This window comes from Pseudophryne corroboree, chromosome 1 (genome assembly GCF_028390025.1).
Source record: "Pseudophryne corroboree isolate aPseCor3 chromosome 1, aPseCor3.hap2, whole genome shotgun sequence".
In the NCBI taxonomy this organism is placed as follows: Eukaryota; Metazoa; Chordata; class Amphibia; order Anura; family Myobatrachidae; genus Pseudophryne; species Pseudophryne corroboree.
In genome coordinates, this window is record NC_086444.1 from 697,616,802 (window position 1) to 697,641,650 (window position 24,849).

General features: G+C 48.7%; 1 protein-coding gene across 1 annotated transcript in view; it reads left to right on the forward strand.

The window, feature by feature from the left end:
• The first annotated feature begins 215 nt into the window (after positions 1-215).
• Positions 216-24,849, forward strand: part of LOC134907761 (uncharacterized) — a 113,353-nt gene continuing 88,719 nt past the window's right edge. Inside the window, exon 1 of the mRNA XM_063914819.1 lies at positions 216-1,072. The gene's annotated coding sequence lies outside the window, so the exon portion shown is untranslated. The remainder of the gene's footprint in view (positions 1,073-24,849) is intronic.

Here is a 24,849-nt window from a genome sequence, read left to right on the forward strand (position 1 = left end):
AAACCAAGCCATACATGCCGGATATAGCAAAGATGTATGTGGACACATCTGTATGTATACACTTCAATAGCAGCGACACTCAGGGACAAAAAACGTAAGGACAAAGTATTCCTTTATATATCGACGTTTCAATGCTTGGCACACATGACCTCCCCCACAATCCCGCTCCCTCACTATCCCGACTGTCGGCATGCCAACCAACAGGGACTATTTACACTCGTGGGTGTCCACGACACCCATAGAGTGGGAATAGAACCCATGGCGACCGCAGGTCACCACCGAGCCCGCAGGGTGACGCCTTTTTATTATCACAGCATTTTCATCAGGATACAATAAAAGAAGGAAACGCATCTTACCTTATAAAGGGAAGAACACCAAGTGAGGTGCCAAAACTGCCACGGGACTGCACACCCGGGCGGCAGCGCGAAAAGAGTGACGTCATTATTTGATGCCTCACAGTAAAAGCCCTGTGCGCTGAACAGTGGGGGGTGCTAATTCTTAGCAAAATGGCCCTTGAACCGTCCACGTTACCCCAGTGTTTTATACCCCATAAAAATAGGGAGAAGCAGGTTAGCGCGTGGGGCTGATCCAGCCATCCCTGCCGCGCGGCCGTGCTGGGTGAGCTCGTGTCCCCAGCGGGAAAGATCCGGGAACCCCTAGAGAGGGGATAAAAGGAGAAGCGGGAGCGGCAGTTGAGAGCCGTTGAGGAGACCAGAGCACGGGGAGGAGTGCGCAGGAAAAAGAGACGTTGAGTACCTGACCCCGGGATCCAGCATCGGAGATTTCGGTCTTTCTCCCGCTTGACTCTGGACGACGCTGAGCCCGGCGGTGTGAGCAAGTAACAAGCGGAGGCGGCGGCTGATCGCGGGACGGAGAGGCAGCGATCCGTCCTCCTTTGGCCCCTGGTGGCGTACGGGAGGCGGAGATCGGGAGGCGGCCACAGGCGGAGACTAGGAGGCGGCCACCGGTGGAGACTGGGAGGCGGCTTACCTCAGAATTAGTGCCCCTCCGATCTGATTGATACTGACAGCATCCGATAAGGTGGTTGCAGGAATTCGTGGACACAGGAGAGGTATGGTCACAGCTCCCATTTCAGTACACAGATTCAGCCAGCCGTATAACCCCCCTCTGCTATTCAGGGAAAAGTACAGACTCAGCCAGCCGCATAACCCCTCAGCTATTGAGGGAGTGTCCAGACTCAGCCAGCCGCATAACCCCCTCAGCTATTCAGGGAGTGTACAGACTCAGCCAGCCGCATAACCCCCTCAGTTATACAGGGAGTGTACAGACTCAGCCAGCCGCATTACCCCCACAGCTGCTGAGGGAGAAACTCAACCTCTTTTGCTTAGACAGAGAGAGAGAGAGAGAGAATAATCTGCAGACTCTGTATGGAGGAGTGGCCTTTGCATTAGATATTGCTGCCTAAAACCGATTTACCTCTGCCAGCACTCCGTTCCACTGTTTGATCCCGCTACATAACTGAACTAGCAGGTTATCCCCATCACACGAGCCCCAAAAAGGCGTTAGATGCATTTAGCCTGCCACCAGGAATCCTAACGAAAGATAGTCAATATTTGTGTCTGGATCCCTTTCCGAATTTGAAAACTCCATCATGCGGTAATAAAGCCGGCACCTACCCTGATCCCCAACGTCTATTAACCTTTTAACCTAATTACCCTTGAACGCCATCAGCCTAAGGTACTCAACGTGCACCAACGTTACTACATTCAGCTGAACTCAGGGAGATGGTGAATTGCAGGGACGGTTGCGCTAGCGATACAGAGGGCAAGCTATTACTGCTCAGTATAAAGCACTTATTACAGTGGAATGTGTAAAACCGTATTTTGTCATTATTGTAAGTAACAGCGGATATTACCCAGCATAAAGAGTTGTTGTAGTTAATATAGGTGATAGAAGGGTAAGCATAAGGTTAAGTTGTACTCAGGGCTGGCTCCAGGCCTACTAGCACCCTGAGCGAGAAAATGTAAAAGCGCCCCCCCCCCCCCCCCCCATGCGCGCGCCGAAGGCGCGCGCGCTCCCGGAAAAGTGGGTGTGGCCTCTGGAAAAGTGGGCATGGCCTCGTAACTTCATATCATCAAACTATAAACATTTTCACACAATTAGCAGCCTTACACATAGCCACAGTAGTGTTCCTTACACACAATGTCTCCAGTATAGTGCCAGATACACATAATGTGCAGTGCCAGCTACACATGACATGCCCCGCAGCAGTGCCATCTACACATGACATGCCCCGCAGCAGTGCCAGCTACACATGACATGCCCCGCAGCAGTGCCAGCTACACATGACATGCCCCGCAGCAGTGCCAGCTACCCATGATAGTGTTCACTTTTTAGGGCATGGTGCAGATCACAGGGAGGGCACATTTTTAAGTTAGGAGGGCAAAATGATGTACATAATGCTTGTTGTTCCCATACCTACATGTCAAAGCATGGACAGTGCGCGCCGAAGGCGCGCTGCAAAAATTAAGGGGAGTTACTTCGTGGGGAAGGTACGTGGCCACATAATAGTGGCAATTTGCATTACACCACACAGTAGTGCAGCTAATACACAGTGCACCAGGTAGAACCTCCTATACACTTTGCGCCAGGCACAGCACTGAGACACATTGCACCAGGGAGATAACTGAGACACATTGCCTAGCCACAGACGCCTAGCGGGAACACTACATAACATGCTCCCCAGCAGTGCCAGCTACACGTGACATGCCCCCCAGCAGTGCCAGCTACACGTGACATGCCCCCCAGCAGTGCCAGCTACACGTGACATGCCCCCCAGCAGTGCCAGCTACACGCGACATGCCCCCAGCAGGGCCAGCTACACGCGACATGCCCCCCAGCAGTGCCAGCTACACGCGACATGCTCCCCAGCAGTGCCAGCTACACGCGACATGCCCCCCCCCCCCCAGCAGTGCCAGCTACACGTGACATGCCCCCCTCAGCAGTGCCAGCTACATAAATGGCCACACAGTGCCAGATATGCACCCACAGTTCAGATACATAAATGCCCCCAAAGTGCCAGATACATAAATGCCTCCACAGTGCAGATATGCCCCCTACAGTGCCAGATACATAAATGCCTCCTCAGTGCAGATATGCCCCCCACAGTGCCAGATACATAAGTGCCCACACAGTGCCAGATACATAAGTGCCCCCACAGTGCCAGATATAAAAATGCCCACACAGTGCCAGATATGTCCCCACAGTGCCATATATAAAAATGCCCCCACAGTGCCAGATATGCCCCCACAGGGCCAGATACATAAATGCCCCCAGTGCCAGATACATAAATGCCCACACATTGCCAGATGCATAAATGCCCCCAGTGCCAGATGCATAAGTGCCCACACAGTGCCAGATGCATTATTGCCCCCCACAGTGTCAGATACATTAATGCCCCACAGTGCCAGATACATTAATGCTCCCAGTGCCAGATATGCCCCCACAGTGCCAGATAAATAAATGCCCCCCACAGTGCCAGATAAATAAATGCCCCCCACAGTGCCAGATAAATAAATGCCCCCACAGTGCCAGATAAATAAATGCCCCCAGTGCCAGATAAATAAGTGCCCCCACAGTGCAGATATACCCCCACAGTGCCAGATACATAAATACCCCCACAGTGCCGATATGCCCCCCCAGTGCCAGATACAGAAATGCCCCCACAGTGCCAGATACATACATGCCCCCACAGTGCAGATACATAAATGCCCCCACAGCGCAGATATGCCCCCACAGTGCCAGAAATGCCCCCACAGTGCCAGATACATTAATGCCCCCTCACAGTGCACAGATAAATGTCCCGTCCCCCCGCAGTGCCAGATAAATGAATGCCCCCCACAGTGCCAGATAAATGAATGCCCCCCACAGTGCCAGATAAATGCCACCCACAGTGCCAGATAAATGCCCCCCACAGTGCCAGATAAATGCCCCCACAGTGCCAGATAAATGCCACCCACAGTGCCAGATAAATGCCCCCCACAGTGCCAGATAAATGCCCCCCACAGTGCCACATATGCCCCCAGTACCTGCTGTGCCGAGGGAGGGGGAGTGCTGCTGTGCGCGCCCGCTGTCTGTGCTGTCTGCGCGCGCTGAGCGGCGCCGGTGTCTGACATCAGACGCCGGCGCCGCATAGCGCACACAGCGGCGGCGCACACAGCAGTGTCAGCCGGGACAGCAGGGGAGATCAGGGCCGGCTCCAGGCTCCGACATGGCGGCGCCAGCGCACGGCGCCCATTAAGGGTGGCGCCCTGCGCGGCCGCTCGAGTCGAACATGCCTCGAGCCGGCCCTGGTTGTACTGTATGCCTTAAATCTTATTCAGAAGAAATCGAACTTTCAATAACAGTTCCGGATTAATAAAATAACTTTATTGGTTGATACTTGCAAAGTTATTGACTCTAATAGTATATTAAGCGAAAATCGAGGAAAAGCATATCAAGGCAACAGGGGACCTCCGGTCGAGACATTGGCACCTCTCACGTCTGTGGATCACGAAGAGACCTGTGGAAAAGGTAGGGTTTCCCATCACACCTGCCGCAATTCTAGGCCATTACAATTCAGGTGAGCCAACACCGGGACACCAGCTGACATGTACCGTCACCATAACAACCACTAAACAGGGATGGAAACATGTTAAGGGCTAAATACAGCGCCCACCAAATCAGAAATATATAGTACAATGCAGAATCAAAACTTTCTATAGAAATGCAATACAATAATGTACGTTAAAGACACATATAAAAAAAGATGCATACATCAAAAAGACTTATTAGGACGAAGCAGACAACACATTAATTCCAGATTGTTCATTTAACCCCTTATGGGCCAATGTACCTAGATGGAATAGCTTCACACTGTAATAGACGCAACCCACGGTGTGCTGTTTATATATATATATATATATATATGTATCCCAAAATCCGGCACTCCACGAGAACAGACTTGTAACTTTGCCGGGTGCCCTCCAGAGATCATGTCAAATGGCGTGTCTCATACAAACTTCCAACGGCGGCACTCCGAGTGCCGCCGTTGGAAGTTTATATATATATCTGCATGTGTGTGTGTGTATATATATATATATATATATACACATATACACACATACATACAGAGGCGGATTGGCCATAGGGTCTACAGGGAAGATTCCCGGTGGGCCGACGCACCAGCGGGGCCTGTTTTGTTTGAGGACATGTGGTCCTTTTTATAGACATAATGAATAAGATGCAAAATAATTTGCATATATGAAAATTAGTTTGCCACTTAGCCTGTGATTGCAGATGATCTAGTGTATGCTCTGTCTGCCTGCTTGGCTGACATATAAGAATGAGTGAATAGTGATTGGGATACGGTTGGTGTAATAAGCAAGAAAATATCTTTCTAAAGAATGATATAGTTTTCTAAATTCTGAAGGTGTATCATATATAATGTGCTCATAATATTTAATTTTATTTCTTTTTAACTTCCCCCTTGATGCTGGACATGGCCACTATCTGGAAAGTCTTGGGGGGAGGATGCTGCCGCCATGACCCGTGGCTAGACCTTAAACCTCTGGTGCTGCCCATGTGGGGCCACTAGTACAAATTTTTCCAGGGCTGCTTTTTGTTGCCAATCCGCCCCTGTATATATATATATATATATATATATATATACACATACTAGAGATGTGCACTTGAAATTTTTCGGGTTTTGTGTTTTGGTTTTGGGTTCGGTTCCGCGGCCGTGTTTTGGGTTCGACCGCGTTTTGGCAAAACCTCACCGAATTTTTTTTGTCGGATTCGGGTGTGTTTTGTATTCGGGTGTTTTTTTCAAAAAACACTAAAAAACAGCTTAAATCATAGAATTTGGGGGTCATTTTGATCCCAAAGTATTATTAACCTCAAAAACCATAATTTCCACTCATTTTCAGTCTATTCTGAACTCCTCACACCTCACAATATTATTTTTAGTCCTAAAATTTGCACCGAGGTCGCTGGATGACTAAGCTAAGCGACCCTAGTGGCCGACACAAACACCTGGCCCATCTAGGAGTGGCACTGCAGTGTCACGCAGGATGGCCCTTCCAAAAAACACTCCCCAAACAGCACATGACGCAAAGAAGAAAAAAAGAGGCGCAATGAGGTAGCTGTGTGAGTAAGATAAGCGACCCTAGTGGCCGACACAAACACCTGGCCCATCTAGGAGTGGCACTGCAGTGTCACGCAGGATGGCCCTTCCAAAAAACACTCCCCAAACAGCACATGACGCAAAGAAGAAAAAAAGAGGCGCAATGAGGTAGCTGTGTGAGTAAGATAAGCGACCCTAGTGGCCGACACAAACACCTGGCCCATCTAGGAGTGGCACTGCAGTGTCACGCAGGATGGCCCTTCCAAAAAACACTCCCCAAACAGCACATGACGCAAAGAAAAATGAAAGAAAAAAGAGGTGCAAGATGGAATTGTCCTTGGGCCCTCCCACCCACCCTTATGTTGTATAAACAGGACATGCACACTTTAACCAACCCATCATTTCAGTGACTGGGTCTGCCACACGACTGTGACTGAAATGACGGGTTGGTTTGGACCCCCACCGAAAAAGAAGCAATTAATCTCTCCTTGCACAAACTGGCTCTATAGAGGCAAGATGTCCACCTCATCATCATCCTCCTGTCACAACTGAGGGCCTGAGCTGACGGGAGGCAGCCTCAGTTGTAGGGGCTGAAATGTACCGGAACCTGGGAGGTTGTATCAGACCCCTGGACATGTAAGTAACATGAATAATAACTGCCCGAAGGCGTGACCACGACAACTTGGATAAAAGTCAATGATGTTTATTATGACAACTCCGCAACACAGCAGCAGTAAAAGAAAACGTAAAAGTCAGCAAATAATAAATACAGTTCCTAGGTACTACAGGATGGCAGGAGCCACAGGGCACTGGTAGTGTGAGATAGTTCTTATGATCTTCTAGATGGAAAGTCCTTACCAGGCCCGACTGTAGCAATGGAGATAACCCAGGATTGTGCCAGCTGGTGTTCCAGGAAAAGCTGGGTTGCTGAAGGTAAAACAGCTGCTGTGGATACTGGCTGGAACCAGACTGTTGTTAGCACGGAGTGGATACTGGCTGGAACCAGTTAAATAATAGATGAACTTGGGAGCGATGAAATATGAACTGAAATGTAGAACTTGAGAGCGGAGAAATAATAATACCGGTGGAGAGTGGTAAAGTGTAGAAAGGACACCGGCCCTTTAAGGGAAGCTGTACTCTGCTGGAAGCTGAGCTGGAAGCAGGTAATATTGTAGCTGGAAACAGATGAATCCACAATGGATTGGAGAGTCAGGCTACACCGCAGGTGGAATGCTGGTGCGGGTCTCTATGGTGGAAGTCTTGAGACAGGAGCTGGAACCTGGAAGACAATCACAGGAGAGAGACAAACAGGAACTAGGTTTGACAACCAAAGCACTGACGCCTTCCTTGCTCAGGCACAGTGTATTTATACCTGCAGCAAGGAAGGGATTGGCTAGGCAATTATGCAGATTATCAATACTGAGAACAGATTGGTGGAAATGATCAGCTGACAGAATCCAAGATGGCTGCGCCCATGCAGACACTTGGAGGGAAGTTTGGTTTGTAATCCATGTGGTAATGAAAACAGTAATGGCGGCGCCGGCCACCGGAGACAGGAGGCGCCAGGCTGACAGATGCACATCCAACCACGCGGACACAGCGGAGGCCGCGGCTGACGTAATCGCCACTCAGACACTCTGCATGCAGAAGTTCAGGGACGGCGGCGGAGGCCGCGGGAGACGCCATGCCAGGTGTAATATGGCGTTTACTGTGACAGCGTCCCAGAGTGACAGGAGAGGATACAGGAATGTACACATCAGGATAACAGATGGGATCCGGTCCTGGAGCGCTGAGCCAGCCTTAGGAGGCATCTGATGGGTAAGAAATGGCGTCCAGATACCCGGATCGTGACAGCACCCCCCCCTTTAGGAGTGGCCCCAGGACACTTCTTTGGCTTTTGAGGAAACTTGGAATGGAATCTCCGGACCAAGGCAGGAGCATGGACATCAGAAGCATTGGTCCATGAACGTTCCTCAGGACCATAACCCTTCCAGTCAATAAGATATTGTAGTTGACCGTAACGGTGACGTGAGTCCAGGATCTTGGCCACTTCATACTCAACGCCTCGTTGAGTTTGGACTTTCGGAGTTGGAGGAAGTGAGGAATGAAACCGATTCAAGATCAGCGGTTTCAACAGGGAAACATGGAATGTCCTGGGTATTTTTAAGAAGGGAGGCAACTGGAGTCTGTAAGCAACAGGATTGATGACTTGTTCAATCTTGAAAGGACCGATATAGCGAGGTGCAAACTTCATACTGGGAACTCTTAACCTCAAATTCTTCGTGGATAACCATACCCGATCACCCACCTTGAGAGCAGGAACTGCTCGACGCTTCTTATCCGCAAACTTCTTGTACCTGAACGATGCCTTGAGCAGAGCTGATCGTACGCTCTTCCAGATATTGGCAAACTGATGCAAGGTGATATCCACTGCGGGAACAGAAGTTGCTGGAAGCGGTTGGAACTCAGGGACTTTAGGGTGGAATCCAAAGTTAGTGAAGAATGGTGTTGAAGCAGATGAAGAATGATACTGGTTGTTATGACAGAACTCGGCCCAGGGAAGTAATTGAACCCAGTCATCTTGAGAGGAGAACACATAGATGCGGAGGAAGGCCTCCAAGTCCTGATTCACCCTCTCGGTTTGACCATTGGTCTGAGGATGGTAAGCCGTGGAAAACTTTAGCTTGACTTGGAGGACTTGACATAAACTTCGCCAGAATTTGGCTGTGAATTGAACTCCTCGATCTGAGATAATTTCTTCAGGAAGACCGTGGAGTCGGAAGATCTCTTGTATGAATACTTGAGCCAACTTGGAAGCTGACGGAAGACCGGTGAGAGGAATGAAGTGTGCCATCTTGGTGAACCGGTCAACTACCACCCAGATGGTATTGAACTTGTTGCACATGGGTAAGTCTGTAATGAAATCCATCGACAAGTGGGTCCATGGTCGACGGGGAACGGATAGTGGAACCAGTTGCCCCGCAGGCGACTGGCGGGATACTTTATGTTGGGCACACTTTGGGCAAGATGCAATAAACTCCAAGACGTCCTTTTTCAGAGTTGGCCACCAATAGGACCTAGAGATAAACTCCAGGGTTTTTTGGATACCTGTATGTCCGGCAAAACGGGAAGCATGGGCCCAATGCATGAGCTTCTTCCTTAGCATCGGCTTCACAAAACTTTTCCCTGATGGGGGCGTAGAGTCCATCCCTACCGTGGAGAATGCCAACGGATTTATAATAGGATGCTTGTCTGAAGACTCTGACTCATTTTCTTGCTCCCATGAGCGGGAAAGGGCATCGGCCTTGCGATTCTGAGAGCCCGGACAGAACTGGAGTTTAAAGTCGAACCTGGAAAAGAAAAGTGCCCATCTGGCCTGACGAGGGTTGAGACATTGTGCGCCCTTCAGGTATAAAAGGTTCTTGTGGTCTGTAAGTATGGTGATTGAATGAGAAGCTCCCTCCAACAGATACCTCCACTCTTCTAGAGCGAGCTTGATGGCTAGCAACTCCTGGTCGCCAATGGCATAGTTGCGCTCAGCTGGGGAGAACTTCCGGGAGAAGAAACTGCAAGGGTGTAAATGGCCATCTTTAGCCCTCTGAGATAACACCGCTCCTACTCCAACGGAGGAGGCATCCACCTCTAAGATGAAAGGAGAGTCGATGTCAGGCTGTTTCAGAACAGGCGCAGAGATGAACCTTTGTTTTAAAAGATGAAATGCTTGCATGGCTTCTTCAGACCACTTGGACGGGTTAGCACCCTTCTTAGTGAAAGTAGTAATAGGCGCCACAATGGTGGAAAAGTCTCGTATAAACTTTCGGTAATAGTTGGCGAACCCTAAGAACCTCTGGACCCCTTTGAGGGTTAAGGGTACCGGCCAATTTTGGATTGCTTGTAGTTTCTCAGGATCCATCTCTAGTCCGGAACCGGACACAATGTACCCTAGAAACGGAATGGACTTGACTTCAAAGACGCATTTTTCTAATTTGCAATAGAGATGATTGACACGGAGACGGGACAGAACCTCTTTAACCCAAAAACGATGTTCCTCTAAATCGTTGGCAAAAATGAGGATATCGTCTAGATAGACCACGACATGACGGTATAGAATGTCTCTGAAGATCTCATTGACAAAATGCTGGAAGACAGCTGGAGCATTGCTCAATCCGAAGGGCATGACGAGGTACTCATAATGTCCGTCACGGGTGTTAAAGGCGGTCTTCCACTCGTCACCCTCACGGATCCGGATGAGATTGTATGCACCTCGCAAGTCCAGCTTTGTAAAGATGGTAGCTCCGCTAACTCTGTCAAAGAGCTCAGTAATCAGGGGTAAAGGATAACGGTTCTTGATGGTAATGTCGTTCAAACCTCTGTAGTCGATGCACGGCCGCAGACCACCATCTTTCTTTTTTACAAAAAAGAAGCCTGCGCCGGCTGGAGAAGAAGAAGGTCGAATGAACCCCTTTGCTAGGTTCTCTTTAATATATTCCTCCATAGAATGCGTCTCAGGCAGAGACAACGGATAAGTTCGGCCTCGAGGTGGAACCTTCCCTGGAACGAGATCAATCGGACAGTCCCATTCTCTATGAGGAGGAAGGATATCAGCAGAAGCTTTACTGAACACATCCGTGAAATCTTGATATGGAGGAGGTGGAACATCAGACGACCTGGGGGAGGAAGAACAGACAGGCAATACTTTAAACAAACATGTCTCAGCACAGGAGGAACCCCATGCCAGGATTTGCGTAGTCGTCCAATCAATTGTAGGATTGTGAAGACGGAGCCATGGAAGGCCCAGGACCATAGGATGTGTGGCTCTTGGAATCACTAAAAAAGAAATAAGTTCGGAATGAAGAACTCCCACTCTCAGACGAACTGGCAGAGTCCTTAAAGAAATAACTGCATCAAAAATTTTGCTGCCATCCACGGCAGTTAAAGAAATGGACGAAGGAAGTCTCTCGGTGGGTAGGGACCACCGTTTAACATAGGCTTCGGTAATAAAGTTCCCAGCTGCTCCGGAATCAAGGAGGGCAATGACGTTCCGATAACGTTGAGCAATTTGGAGCGACACTGGGAGATTACAATCATGAGGAGATGGAGAGGAGATCATTACTCCTAGCCGGCCCTCTCCTGGGCGAGCTAGGGTTTGGAGTTTTCCCGGACATTCGGGACAGGCATTGATGGTGTGAGACGGAGCTGCACAGTAAAGACAAAGAGACTTGGAGAGACGTCTTCGGCGCTCAGCAGGAGTTAAACGGGAACGACCAAGTTGCATGGGCTCATCTTTAGATGGTGACAGTTGACGAGGAGGAGGAGCAGAAGATTTTGGAGCAGATGATCTTCCACGCTCAGTTGCTCTCTCTCTGAAACGTAAATCAACTTTCGTGCAGAGTGAGATTAGCTCATCTAACTTAGAAGGTAAGTCTCTGGTAACTAACTCATCTTTAACACGCTCAGATAAGCCATGCCAGAATGCAGCGTACAGGGCCTCGTCGTTCCATGCCAGTTCGGATGCCAGGATCTGGAACTGTATCAGATATTGTCCTACAGTACGTGACCCCTGGCGTAAACGGAGAATCTCGGATGAAGCTGAGGTTACCCGGCCTGGCTCGTCGAAGATGCGCCTGAATGTTGACACGAAGGCAGTGTAGGAAGATAGCAGGGTGTCGGACCTCTCCCATAACGGTGATGCCCAATCAAGGGCTGAGCCACTGAGAAGAGAAATAATGTAGGCAATTTTTGTACGGTCACTGGGAAAATTGCCAGGTTGTAGCTCAAACTGAATCTCACACTGGTTGAGAAATCCCCTGCAGAATCTTGGAGATCCGTCAAATTTTGCTGGCGTTGGAAGATGAAGACGTGGAGCAGAAATGGGTAAGGTGGGTGGGGTTATAGCTGGAGTCACTGTGGTTGACGCACCAGACGCGCCTGATCCACGGAGAGTTGTCTGAATCCCATCCAGCCGAGTAGAGAGATCCTGATGTTCTAGTCGGGCTGCCAGTTCTTGCATCGGCCTGGCCGCTTGATCCTGGTCTCCGGCTGGATTCATTAGGTCAGTGCTTACTGTCACAACTGAGGGCCTGAGCTGACGGGAGGCAGCCTCAGTTGTAGGGGCTGAGATGTACCGGAACCTGGGAGGTTGTATCAGACCCCTGGACATGTAAGTAACATGAATAATAACTGCCCGAAGGCGTGACCACGACAACTTGGATAAAAGTCAATGATGTTTATTATGACAACTCCGCAACACAGCAGCAGTAAAAGAAAACGTAAAAGTCAGCAAATAATAAATACAGTTCCTGGGTACTACAGGATGGCAGGAGCCACAGGGCACTGGTAGTGTGAGATAGTTCTTATGATCTTCTAGATGGAAAGTCCTTACCAGGCCCGACTGTAGCAATGGAGATAACCCAGGATTGTGCCAGCTGGTGTTCCAGGAAAAGCTGGGTTGCTGAAGGTAAAACAGCTGCTGTGGATACTGGCTGGAACCAGACTGTTGTTAGCACGGAGTGGATACTGGCTGGAACCAGTTAAATAATAGATGAACTTGGGAGCGATGAAATATGAACTGAAATGTAGAACTTGAGAGCGGAGAAATAATAATACCGGTGGAGAGTGGTAAAGTGTAGAAAGGACACCGGCCCTTTAAGGGAAGCTGTACTCTGCTGGAAGCTGAGCTGGAAGCAGGTAATATTGTAGCTGGAAACAGATGAATCCACAATGGATTGGAGAGTCAGGCTACACCGCAGGTGGAATGCTGGTGCGGGTCTCTATGGTGGAAGTCTTGAGACAGGAGCTGGAACCTGGAAGACAATCACAGGAGAGAGACAAACAGGAACTAGGTTTGACAACCAAAGCACTGACGCCTTCCTTGCTCAGGCACAGTGTATTTATACCTGCAGCAAGGAAGGGATTGGCTAGGCAATTATGCAGATTATCAATACTGAGAACAGATTGGTGGAAATGATCAGCTGACAGAATCCAAGATGGCTGCGCCCATGCAGACACTTGGAGGGAAGTTTGGTTTGTAATCCATGTGGTAATGAAAACAGTAATGGCGGCGCCGGCCACCGGAGACAGGAGGCGCCAGGCTGACAGATGCACATCCAACCACGCGGACACAGCGGAGGCCGCGGCTGACGTAATCGCCACTCAGACACTCTGCATGCAGAAGTTCAGGGACGGCGGCGGAGGCCGCGGGAGACGCCATGCCAGGTGTAATATGGCGTTTACTGTGACAGCGTCCCAGAGTGACAGGAGAGGATACAGGAATGTACACATCAGGATAACAGATGGGATCCGGTCCTGGAGCGCTGAGCCAGCCTTAGGAGGCATCTGATGGGTAAGAAATGGCGTCCAGATACCCGGATCGTGACACCTCCGATATATCACCGTGTACATCCCGCTCCTCACAGATTATCAATTCGTCCCCACTGGAATCCACCATCTCAGCTCCCTGTGTGTTTTGTGGAGGCAATTGCTGCTGGTCAATGTCTCCACGGAGGAATTGATTATAATTCATTTTAATGAACATCATCTTCTCCACATTTTCTGGAAGTAACCTCGTACGCCGATTGCTGACAAGGTGAGCGGCGGCACTAAACACTCTTTCGGAGTACACACTTGTGGGAGGGCAACTTAGGTAGAATAAAGCCAGTTTGTGCAAGGGCCTCCAAATTGCCTCTTTTTCCTGCCAGTATAAGTACGGACTGTCTGACGTGCCTACTTGGATGCGGTCACTCATATAATCCTCCACCATTCTTTCAATGTTGAGAGAATCATATGCAGTGACAGTAGACGACATGTCCGTAATCGTTGTCAGGTCCTTCAGTCCGGACCAGATGTCAGCATCAGCAGTCGCTCCAGACTGCCCTGCATCACCGCCAGCGGGTGGGCTCGGAATTCTGAGCCTTTTCCTCGCACCCCCAGTTGCGGGAGAATGTGAAGGAGGAGATGTTGACAGGTCGCGTTCCGCTTGACTTGACAATTTTCTCACCAGCAGGTCTTTGAACCCCAGCAGACTTGTGTCTGCCGGAAAGAGAGATCCAAGGTAGGTTTTAAATCTAGGATCGAGCACGGTGGCCAAAATGTAGTGCTCTGATTTCAACAGATTGACCACCCGTGAATCCTTGTTAAGCGAATTAAGGGCTCCATCCACAAGTCCCACATGCCTAGCGGAATCGCTCCCTTTTAGCTCCTCCTTCAATGCCTCCAGCTTCTTCTGCAAAAGCCTGATGAGGGGAATGACCTGACTCAGGCTGGCAGTGTCTGAACTGACTTCACGTGTGGCAAGTTCAAAAGGTTGCAGAACCTTGCACAACGTTGAAATCATTCTCCACTGCGCTTGAGACAGGTACATTCCATCTCCTATATCGTGCTCAATTGTATAGGCTTGAATGGCCTTTTGCTGCTCCTCCAACCTCTGAAGCATATAGAGGGTTGAATTCCACCTCGTTACCACTTCTTGCTTCAGATGATGGCAGGGCAGGTTCAGGCGTTTTTGGTGGTGCTCCAGTCTTCTGTACGTGGTGCCTGTACGCCGAAAGTGTCCCGCAATTCTTCTGGCCACCGACAGCATCTCTTGCACGCCCCTGTCGTTTTTTAAAAAATTCTGCACCACCAAATTCAAAGTATGTGCAAAACATGGGACGTGCTGGAATTTGCCCATATTTAATGCACGCACAATATTGCTGGCGTTGTCCGATGCCACAAATCCACAGGAGAGTCCAATTGGGGTAAGCCATTCCGCGATGATCTTCCTCAGTTGCCGTAAAAGGTTTTCAGCTGTGTGCGTATTCTGGAAACCGGTGATACAAAGCGTAGCCTGCCTAGGAAAGAGTTGGCGTTTGCGATATGCTGCTACTGGTGCCGCCGCTGCTGTTCTTGCGGCGGGAGTCCATACATCTACCCAGTGGGCTGTCACAGTCATATAGTCCTGACCCTGCCCTGCTCCACTTGTCCACATGTCCGTGGTTAAGTGGACATTGGGTACAACTGCATTTTTTAGGACACTGGTGAGTCTTTTTCTGACGTCCGTGTACATTTTCGGTATCGCCTGCCTAGAGAAGTGGAACCTAGATGGTATTTGGTAACGGGGGCACACTACCTCAAGAAATTGTCTAGTTCCCTGTGAACTAACGGCGGATACCGGACGCACGTCTAACACCAACATAGTTGTCAAGGCCTCAGTTATCCGCTTTGCAACAGGATGACTGCTGTGATATTTCATCTTCCTCGCAAAGGACTGTTGGACAGTCAATTGCTTGGTGGAAGTAGTAAAAGTGGGCTTACGACTTCCCCTCTGGGATGACCATCGACTCCCAGCAGCAACAACAGCAGCGCCAGCAGCAGTAGGCGTTACACGCAAGGATGCATCGGAGGAATCCCAGGCAGGAGAGGACTCGTCAGAATTGCCAGTGACATGGCCTGCAGGACTATTGGCATTCCTGGGGAAGGAGGAAATTGACACTGAGGGAGTTGGTGGGGTGGTTTGCGTGAGCTTGGTTACAAGAGGAAGGGATTTACTGGTCAGTGGACTGCTTCCGCTGTCGCCCAAAGTTTTTGAACTTATCACTGACTTATTATGAATGCGCTGCAGGTGACGTATAAGGGAGGATGTTCCGAGGTGGTTAACGTCCTTACCCCTACTTATTACAGCTTGACAAAGGCAACACACGGCTTGACAAATGTTGTCCGCATTTCTGGTGAAATACTTCCACACCGAAGAGCTGATTTTTTTGGTATTTTCACCAGGCATGTCAATGGCCCTATTCCTCCCACGGACAACAGGTGTCTCCCCGGGTGCCTGACTTAAACAAACCACCTCACCATCAGAATCCTCCTTGTCAATTTCCTCCCCAGCGCCAGCAACACCCATATCCTCCTCATCCTGGTGTACTTCAACACTGACATCTTCAATCTGACTATCAGGAACTGGACTGCGGGTGCTCCTTCCAGCACTTGCAGGGGGCGTGCAAATGGTGGAAGGCGCATGCTCTTCACGTCCAGTGTTGGGAAGGTCAGGTATCGCAACCGACACAATTGGACTCTCCTTGTGGATTTGGGATTTCGAAGAACGCACAGTTCTTTGCGGTGCTTTTGCCAGCTTGAGTCTTTTCATTTTTCTAGTGAGAGGCTGAGTGCTTCCATCCTCATGTGAAGCTGAACCACTAGCCATGAACATAGGCCAGGGCCTCAGCCGTTCCTTGCCACTCCGTGTGGTAAATGGCATATTGGCAAGTTTACGCTTCTCCTCCGACAATTTTATTTTAGATTTTGGAGTCCTTTTTTTACTGATATTTGGTGTTTTGGATTTTACATGCTCTGTACTATGACATTGGGCATCGGCCTTGGCAGACGACGTTGCTGGCATTTCATCGTCTCGGCCATGACTAGTGGCAGCAGCTTCAGCACGAGGTGGAAGTGGATCTTGATCTTTCCCTAATTTTGGAACCTCAACATTTTTGTTCTCCATATTTTAATAGGCACAACTAAAAGGCACCTCACGTAAACAATGGAGATGGATGGATACTAGTATACTTATGGATGGACCAGCGACTGCCGACACAGAGGTAGCTACAGCCGTGGACTACAGTACTGTGTCTGCTGCTAATATAGACTGGATGATAATGAGATGAAATTAATATATATATATATATATATATATATATATATATATAATATCACTAGTACTGCAGCCGGACAGGTATATATATTTATTATGTAATGACTGATGACGGACCTGCTGGACACTGTCAGCTCAGCAGCACCGCAGACTGCTACAGTAAGCTACTATAGTAGTATGTATCAAGAAGAAAGAGAAAAAAAAACCACGGGTAGGTGGTATACAATTATGGATGGACCAGCGACTGCCGACACAGAGGTAGCTACAGCCGTGGACTACCGTACTGTGTCTGCTGCTAATATAGACTGGATGATAATGAGATGAAATCAATATATATATATATATATATATATATATATATATATATAATATCACTAGTACTGCAGCCGGACAGGTATATATATTTATTATGTAATGACTGATGACGGACCTGCTGGACACTGTCAGCTCAGCAGCACCGCAGACTGCTACAGTAAGCTACTATAGTAGTATGTATCAAGAAGAAAGAGAAAAAAAAACCACGGGTAGGTGGTATACAATTATGGATGGACCAGCGACTGCCGACACAGAGGTAGCTACAGCCGTGGACTACCGTACTGTGTCTGCTGCTAATATAGACTGGATGATAATGAGATGAAATCAATATATATATATATATATATATAATATCACTAGTACTGCAGCCGGACAGGTATATATATTTATTATGTAATGACTGATGACGGACCTGCTGGACACTGTCAGCTCAGCAGCACCGCAGACTGCTACAGTAAGCTACTATAGTAGTATGTATCAAGAAAAAAGAAAAAAAACACGGGTAGGTGCGGTATACATATACAATTATATATATATTATATACAATTTTATATATATATATATATATATATATATATATATATTAAACTGGTGGTGATTAATTAAACTGGTGGTCAGGTCACTGGTCACACTATCAGCAACTTGCAAGTAGTACTCCTAAGCAGACAATCACAATATATACTGGTGGTCAGTGTGGTCACAATGGCAGTGTGGCACTCTGGCAGCAGAGTGCCAGCAAAAGTGTGCACTGTACATTAAAATATGTACTCCTGCTCTCAGACTCTAACTGCTCCCCACTGTCAGTGTCTCCCCCACAAGTCAGATATACAGTGACACTATCTATCACTTCAGCAAGTAGTAGTACTCCTCCTAATGCTCCCCAAAATTACTAAAGTAAATAATACTGTGTCTCTCTCTACTCTAGTCTCACTCTCTATAAACGGAGAGGACGCCAGCCACGTCCTCTCCCTATCAATCTCAATGCACGTGTGAAAATGGCGGCGACGCGCGGCTCCTTATATAGAATCCGAGCCTCGCGATAGAATCCGAGCCTCGCGAGAATCCGACAGCGGGATGATGACGTTCGGGCGCGCTCGGGTTAACCGAGCAAGGCGGGAAGATCCGAGTCGCTCGGACCCGTGTAAAAAAACCTGAAGTTCGGGCGGGTTCGGTTTCCGAGGAACCGAACCCGCTCATCTCTAATACATACACATATATACACTGCTCCAAAAAATTAAGGGAACACTAAAATAACACATCCTAGATCTGAATGAATGAAATATTCTTATTAAATACTTTGTTCTTTACATAGGTGAATGTGCTGACAACAAAATCACACAAATATGATCAATGGAAATCAAATTTATTAACCCATGGAGGTCTGGATTTGGAGTAACACTCAAAATTAAAGTGGAAAAACACACTACAGGCTGATCCATTTGATGTAATGTCCTTAAAACAAGTCAAAATGAGGCTCAGTAGTGTGTGTAGCCTCCACGTGCCTGTATGACCTCCCTACAACGCCTGGGCATGCTCCTGATGAGATGGCGGATGGTCTCCTGAGGGATCTCCTCCCAGACCTGGACTAAAGCATCCGCCAACTCCTGGACATTCTGTGGTGCAACGTGGCGTTGGTGGATGGAGCGAGACAAGATGTCCCAGATGTGCTTAATTGGATTCAGGTCTGGGGAATGGGCGGGCCAGTCCATAGCATCAATGCCTTCGTCTTGCAGGAACTGCTGACACACTGCAGCCACATGAGGTCTAGCATTGTCTTGCATTAGGAGGAACCCAGGGCCAACCGCACCAGCATATGGCCTCACAAGGGGTCTGAGGATCTCATCTCGGTACCTAATGGCAGTCAGGCTACCTCTGGCGAGCACATGGAGGGCTGTGCGGCCCCCAAAGAAATGCCACCCCACACCATTACTGACCCACTGCCAAACCGGTCATGCTGGAGGATGTTGCAGGCAGCAGAACGTTCTCCTTGGCATCTCCAGACTCTGTCACGTCTGTCACATGTGCTCAGTGAGAACCTGCTTTCATCTGTGAAGAGCACAAGGCGCCAGTGGCGAATTTGCCAATCTTGGTGTTCTCTGGCAAATGCCAAACGTCCTGCACGGTACTAGGCTGTAAGCACAACCCCCACCTGTGGACGTCGGGCCCTCATACCACCCTCATGGAGTCTGTTTCTGATTGTTTGAGTAGACACATGCACATTTGTGGCTTGCTGGAGGTCATTTTGCAGGGCTCTGGCAGTGCTCCTCCTGTTCCTCCTTGCACAAAGGCGGAGGTAGCGGTCCTGCTGCTGGGTTGTTTCCCTCCTAAGTCCTCCTCCACGTCTCCTGATGTACTGGCCTGTCTCCTGGTAGCGCCTCCATGCTCTGGACACTACGCTGACAGACATAGCAAACCTTCTTGCCACAGCTCGCATTGATGTGCCATCCTGGATGAGCTGCACTACCTGAGCCACTTGTGTGGGTTGTAGACTCCGTCTCATGCTACCACTAGAGTGAAAGCACCGCCAGCTTTCAAAAGTGACCAAAACATCAGCCAGAAAGCATAGGAGCTGAGAAGTGGTCTGTGGTCACCACCTGCAGAACAACTCCTTTATTGGGGGTGTCTTGCTAATTGCCTATAATTCCCACCTGTTGTCTATTCCATTTGCACAACAGCATGTGAAATTGATTGTCAATCAGTGTTGCTTCCTAAGTGGACAGTTTGATTTCACAGAAGTGTGATTGACTTGGAGTTACATTGTGCTGTTTAAGTGTTCCCTTTATTTTTTTGAGCAGTATATATATATATATATATATATATAAAAATATAAAACAGGATTTTAATACCTACTGGTAAATCCTTTTCTCCTAGTCCGTAGAGGATGCTGGGGTCCACTTCAGTACCATGGGGTATAGACAGTTCCGCAGGAGCCATGGGCACTGTAAGACTTTTCTACAGTGTGAACTGGCTCCTCCCTCTATGCCCCTCCTACAGGCCTCAGTATAGGACCTGTGCCCAGGGAGCCGGACATTTCGAGGAAAGTATTTATTTTTAAGTTAACGGTGAGATTCATACCAGATCACACTTCAACCAAGCCGCACACATGACATTCAACAAAACACATGCCAACAGGCATGAACATTACAGCAAACGTGCCGAAAACATTTTTAACAAAATAACAACTGCAGGTAAAGTACGCCCAGCATCCTCTACGGCAGGGGTGGGGAACCTTTGGCCCTCCAGCTGCTGTTGAACTACACATACCAGCATGCCCTGCAACAGTTTTGCTGTTTGGCCATACTAAGACTGTTGCAGGGCATGCTGGGATCTTTAGTTCAACAACAGCAGGAGGGCCACAGGTTCCCCACCCCTGCTCTATGGACTAGGAGAAAAGGATTTACCGGTAGGTATTAAAATCCTGTTTTCTCATACGTCCTAGAGGATGCTGGGGTCCACTTCAGTACCATGGGGTTATACCAAAGCTCCAGTACGGGCGGGAGAGTGCAGATGACCCTGCAGCACCGATTGACCAAACTGTAGGTCCTCATTGGCCAAGGTGTAAAACTTGTAAAACTTAGCAAACGTGTTTGCCCCTGACCAAGTAGCTGCTCGGTAAATCTGTAATGCCGAGACCCCCCGGGCAGCTGCCCAGGATGAGCCCACCTTCCTAGTAGAATGGGCAGTCACCGAATTCAGTACCGGCAATCCTGACGTAAAATGAGCGTGTTGAATCATTCCTCTCATCCAGCGTGCAATAGTCTGCTTTGAAGCAGGACACCCAATCTTGTTGGGAGCATACAGGACAAACAGAGCCTCTGTTTTCCGTATCCGAGCTGTTCTTGCGACATAGATTCTCAAAGCCCTGACCACATCCAGAGACTTTGAAGAAGCGAAGGTGTCAGTAGCCACTGGCACCACAATAGGTTGGTTTATATGGAAAGAAGAAACCACCTTTGGAAGAAATTGCTGACGAGTCCTTAACTCAGCCCTATCTTCATGGAAAACCAAGTAAGGACTCTTGTGCGACAAGACACCCGCCTTGTGGATGCCAAGGCTAACAGCATGACCACTTTCAAAGTGAGAAACTTCAACTCTATCTCCTGTAGAGGTTCAAACCAATACGTTTGAAGGAACTGCAACACCACTTTAAGATCCCATGTTGCCACAGGAGGCACAAATGGAGGCTGGATGTGCAGAACCCCATTCACGAATGTCTGAACTTCTGGAAGGGAGGCCAATTGTTTCTGAAAGAAAATGGACAAGGCCGAAATCTGGACCTTGATTGAACACAATCGTAAGCCCGCATCCACACCCGCCTGTAGAAAATGGAGAAAACGTCCTAACTGAAACTCTTCCGTTGGAGCCTTCTTGGTTTCACACCAAGACACATAGGGGTAAATTTACTAAGATTCGTATTTTCCCGTTTCAGGTCAAAGTTCAATCACGAATGACATCGAAAGTGTAAAACTGCAACTTTTTGAATTTATTACGACTAATTTACTAAGCTGTCGTATTCGGGTTTTTCTTTTGTTCCGATGTCGATGTCATTCGTGTTTTTTTTTCTATTTTTACGGCAGTGATTAGTAAAACACTGCCGACTTTTTAAAAATGAATCTCGGCCGGATCTGTGTGATCCGTGCCGGGGTTCATTTTTTTTTTTTTTTTTTTAAATTAAACAGTGTAAAATAAAAATAAAAATTGCGTGGGGTCCCCCTCCTAAGCATAACCAGCCTCGGGCTCTTTGAGCCGATCCTGGTTGCAGAAATATGGGGACAAAAATGACAGGGGTTCCCCCATATTTAAGCAACCAGCATCGGGCTCTGCGCCTGGTCCTGGTTCCAAAAATACGGGGGACAAAAAGAGTAGGGGTCCCCCGTATTTTTAAAACCAGCACCGGGCTCCACTAGCTGGACAGATAATGCCACAGCCGGGGGTCACTTTTATATAGTGCCCTGCGGCCGTGGCATCAAAAATCCAACTAGTCACCCCTGGCCGGGGTACCCTGGGGGAGTGGGGACCCCTTCAATCAAGGGGCCCCCCCCCCCAGCCACCCAAGGACCAGGGGTGAAGCCCGAGGCTGTCCCCCCCCATCCAATGGGCTGCGGATGGGGGTGCTGATAGCCTTTGTTGTAAATGAAAAGATATTGTTTTTAGTAGCAGTACTACAAGTCCCAGCAAGCCTCCCCCGCATGCTGGTACTTGGAGAACCACAAGTACCAGCATGCGGCGGAAAAACGGGCCCGCTGGTACCTGTAGTACTACTACTAAAAAAATACCCAAAAAAAGACAAGACACACACACCTTGAAAGTAAAGATTTATTACATACATGCACACAAACATACATACATACTTACCTTATGTTCACACGCAGGTCGGTCCTCTTCTCCAGTAGAATCCAAGGGGTACCTGTTGAATAAATTCTACTCACCAGATCCCGGGTCCCAGGCTCCTCCGCGAATCCCTTTGTAATCCACGTACTTGAATTAAAATAAAAAACCGGACACCCGAGCCACGAACTGAAAGGGGACCCATGTTTGCACATGGGTCACCTTTCCCCGACTGCCAGAAACCCACTCTGACTTCTGTCTAAGTGGGTTTCTTCAGCCAATCAGGGAGCGCCACGTTGTAGCACTCTCCTGATCGGCTGTGTGCTCCTGTCCTGACTGACAGGCGGCACACGGCAGTATTACAATGTAGCGCCTATGCGCTCCATTGTAACCAATGGTGGGAACTTTCTGCCCTGCGGTTGACCTAAAGTGATGTCACCGCTGAGCAGAAAGTTCCCACCATTGGTTACAATGGAGCGCATAGGCGCTACATTGTAACACTGCCGTGTGCCGCCTGTCAGACAGTACAGGAGCACACAGCCGATCAGGAGAGTGCTACAACGTGGCGCTCCCTGATTGGCTGAAGAAACCCACTTAGACAGAAGTCAGAGTGGGTTTCTGGCAGTCGGGGAAAGGTGACCCATGTGCAAACATGGGTCCCCTTTCAGTTCGTGGCTCGGGTGTCCGGTTTTTTATTTTAATTCAAGTACGTGGATTACAAAGGGATTCGCGGAGGAGCCTGGGACCCGGGATCTGGTGAGTAGAATTTATTCAACAGGTACCCCTTGGATTCTACTGGAGAAGAGGACCGACCTGCGTGTGAACATAAGGTAAGTATGTATGTATGTTTGTGTGCATGTATGTAATAAATCTTTACTTTCAAGGTGTGTGTGTCTTGTCTTTTTTTGGGTATTTTTTTAGTAGTAGTACTACAGGTACCAGCGGGCCCGTTTTTCCACCGCATGCTGGTACTTGTGGTTCTCCAAGTACCAGCATGCGGGGGAGGCTTGCTGGGACTTGTAGTACTGCTACTAAAAACAATATCTTTTCATTTACAACAAAGGCTATCAGCCCCCCCATCCGCAGCCCATTGGATGGGGGGGGGACAGCCTCGGGCTTCACCCCTGGTCCTTGGGTGGCTGGGGGGGGACCCCTTGATTGAAGGGGTCCCCACTCCCCCAGGGTACCCCGGCCAGGGGTGACTAGTTGGATTTTTGATGCCACGGCCGCAGGGCACTATATAAAAGTGACCCCCGGCTGTGGCATTATCTGTCCAGCTAGTGGAGCCCGGTGCTGGTTTTAAAAATACGGGGGACCCCTACTCTTTTTGTCCCCCGTATTTTTGGAACCAGGACCAGGCGCAGAGCCCGATGCTGGTTGCTTAAATATGGGGGAACCCCTGTCATTTTTGTCCCCATATTTCTGCAACCAGGATCGGCTCAATGAGCCCGAGGCTGGTTATGCTTAGGAGGGGGGACCCCACGCAATTTTTTTAAAGAAAATAACCACTTTCCCACCCCTTCCCACTGATATACATGCACGGATCTCATGGATCCCTGCATGCCTATACAATCACGGATTAAAAAAGCAGGTCTGTTTTCTTTTAGCACTTTTTTACGAGTTGTAATTTTTCACGGCAGTGTTTTTTTTTTTTTTTGCTTTGCACTTCTTAGTAAATTACCGAGATTCATAGTTAAACAGCCGCGTTTTGACCGATGGTGTATTCATTCGTAATTTTTTTGTTGGACTTCCAAAAAATTACGAATGCCCTCATCACTGCCGTGATTATTGCTTAGTAAATTACCGAGATGACACTTTGATGAAAAAACGGCATCTCGGTCAAAATCGGGACCTTAGTAAATATACCCCATATTTTCTCCAAATACGGTGGTACTGTCTAGACGTTACTCCTTTCCTGGCCTGAATAAGAGTGAGAATGACTTCTTTGGGAATACCCTTTTGGGCTAGGATCCTGCGCTCAACAGTCATGCCGTCAAACGTAGCCGCGGTAAGTCTTGATACATGCACGGCCCCTGCTGCAGCAGGTTCTCGCGAAGAGGAAGAGGCCGAGTTTCTTCTATGAGCAACTCCTTAAGATCTGGGTACCAAGCCCTCCTTGGCCAGTCTGGGACAATGAGGATCGCTCGAACGCCTGTTTTTCTTATGATCTTGAGAACTTTCGGAATGAGTGGAAGTGGAGGGAAGACATATACCGACCGAAACACCCACTGGGTCACTAGTGCATCCACTGCTATTGCTTGAGGGTCTCTCGACCTGGAACAATATCTCTGAAGCTTCTTGTTGAGACGAGATGCCATCATGTCTACTTGAGGAACTCCCCAAAGACCTGTCACCACTGCGAAGACTTCTTGGTGGAGGCCCCATTCTCCTGGATGGAGATCGTGTCTGCTGAGGAAGTCTGCTTCCCAGTTGTCCACTCCCGGAATGAAAATTGCCG